The sequence below is a fragment of the Asparagus officinalis genome, chromosome 2 (genome assembly GCF_001876935.1).
Source record: "Asparagus officinalis chromosome 2, Aspof.V1, whole genome shotgun sequence".
Classification (NCBI taxonomy): domain Eukaryota; kingdom Viridiplantae; phylum Streptophyta; class Magnoliopsida; order Asparagales; family Asparagaceae; genus Asparagus; species Asparagus officinalis.
This window is the reverse complement of record NC_033795.1, coordinates 40930569-40933305: the sequence shown is the minus strand read 5'-3', so window position 1 is coordinate 40933305 and position 2737 is coordinate 40930569.

The window sequence follows — 2737 nt, the reverse complement described above, 5'->3', positions numbered from 1 at the left end:
CGCCTCGGTGTTCGAGTTCAAATCCATTCCATAGTTGGATGACTTGTTGACTCACTGATCCGTTAGCTTGATTCCGCACGCGAGTGGATGTATTCCGTTGTTTGCGTGCGGTTCGTTAGCCTCGTAGCCTCGTTAATCCGTTTCGTCGCGTATCACTTGGCTTCGGTGTTGTGGATTAACAGTCGTGTTTGGATACGTCGCCCGATGGTCGGTTTGTCGAATCAGCGTCGTCGAGTTGCGTTAAGGGACCTATAGACAGTTTTATACGCCTACAGATACCCCCTCCAAAGTATTTCAGCCTCGTTCTTTCATAGAAGAGTCTGGAATACTTTGGATATGATTGTCCCATCTTTCAATCGGTAACGACGGGATATTTGGAATGATTTCTGTTCTTGATTCCTTCAGTCTAGAAGAGTCTGGAATACTTTGGATATGATTGTCCCAACCTTCAGTCGGTGTAACGGGACTTTAGAATGGCTTCTGTTTTTTATTCCTTCAATCCTTCAGGCTATTCGGTGCTTTGTCGAATGTCTGTAAGGGTTCCGGTGCTGCATTTATTGTCTGACCGTCTGTCGGAATTTTGAATTTGAAGTCGATTCTTGATTTCCTGACTTTTTAGCTCGAGTTGGTTGCTTCAACATAGAACTGGCCATCGATTGATATTTGCGATGCGTTGTCCGGCGTTTGAACTTCCTGGTAATGCGTTGTCCAGCGTCCAGGCTTCATTATAATGCGTTGTCCGGCGTTTGACACAGTTTATACTCGTACGTCTGCTGGAGTAGTAAGAAGCAGTTTATACTCGTATACTTTTCGGAGTATTGATTCTTTCATTGCAACGCATTGATTGGCGTTGACCTAGGGTTACGCGTTGACCGGCGTTAACCCTAGGGTTTCGAATGTCATAGGATGCTCAAGTCACGAGACCAACTAATGAAGCTGATGCGTCAGTGACCCCCGTATTTATAGGATTTTTGGCAAACCCTCAGCCATCAACGGGTTTGATGAGATAATGAAGTTGATGCGTCAGTGACTCTCGCATTTATAGGATTTTTGGCAAACCCACAGCCATCAACGGGTTTGATAAGCCTTTACCGACTACCGTTTGAGCCGGGCTAGCATGCGGATTATTTAAGTCCGTTCCGCATGTAACGTTAAGCTAAAAGAGTTAACCCTTTTAGTGCTACGATATTGAATACGTAGACTTCGTCTTTCTCCTGTGAAAAGACTAAACAGCAACGTGTATGAGACGTTGACTTAGGATTTTTGGCAAATCCTCAGCCTTCAACGGATTTGACATGCTTTTACCGATTACCGTTTGAATCGACTTAGGATTTTTGACAAATCCTCAGCCTTCAACGGATTTGACGTGCTTTTACCGACTACCGTTTGAGTCGGGCTTACATGTGGATTGTTTTAGTCCGTTCCACATGTGACGTTGTGCTAAAGGAATGAACTCCCCTAGACTTTGTGCTATGATGTTGAATACATAGGCTTAACCACTTGTTACGGGAATAGGCTACCCGGCGACACGTGTTAGGTGTTGACTTTAGGATTTTTGGCTAACCCCCAGCCCTAAACGGATTTGATTAGCCTTTACCGACTACTGTTTGAATCGGGCTAGCATGTGGATTGTCTAAATCCGTTCCGCATGTAACGTTGTGCTAAGAGAGTGAATTCTCTTAGACTTTGCTGCTACGACTTAAGAACTAACCGGCAGCGCGGGTTAAGCGCAGACTTATCCTTGTTTAGGTTTCAGGATAGAATACCCCAGAATCAAACTCTGGTGTCTTTTTTTTTCGGAGAAAGACTAAACCGGCGACGCGTGTTAGGCGTCGGCATATCCTTTCTTAGGATTCAGGATGAAATTCCCCATGCGTGTAAGGCATGGATTTTGGTGTTATTAATAACAACCTGCCACAATGTTGAACATGCGGACGGGTGTTCTTTTTAACGGTTAAGAACTAACCGGCAGCGCGGGTTAAGCGCAGACTTATCCCTGCTTAGGTTTCAGGATAGAATATCCCATAATCGAACTCTGGTGTCTTTTTCTACGGAAAAAGACTAAACCGGCAGCGCGTGTTAGGCGCAGACTTATCCCTGCTTAGGATTCGGGATAAACTTCCTAGGATGAATCCTAGTTTGATGAATTTTGAAAAAGATCGGTGCGGGAAAGGAAGAATTTTATATTCTATTTCCCGGTCTTCTTTTAGGTGAAGGCGAACCCGAATGCAAGGAAGGAAGAATTTTATATTCTATTCCTTGATTCTGGAAAGGAAGAATTTTATATTCTATTTCCAGCGCAAAAGGAGACTTGAGGTGGGATCTCCACCCCCAGAATCCGGAATGGTGAGACTAGGAGTGGGACCTCCACTCCGAGAATCGAAAAATTTGGATAATCCTAACTGTCAGAAGGTTTGATTACCGAACTAAAGGTGAATTTCTCGTTTATCGAGAGTGAATTGTTATTTTGGTCCTTACTGTAGGAAGGTTTGACCAAGCAGAAGTTTGAGATGATCCTAACTATAGTAAGGTTTGATCCCTTGATTTGAAGGTGGACCTCTCGTTCATGGAAGGAATCGAAAGGAGATTTTGGTTGTGGTCCTAACTGTAGGAAGGTTTGACCAGGTGACAGACCAAAATTTAACGCATTATGTCCGGATTCTAACTGTGAAAGTGTTGAGTGCACAAACATAGCGGAAGTTCGAATGGATTGAACTTGATAGAATTTGGTGGTCCC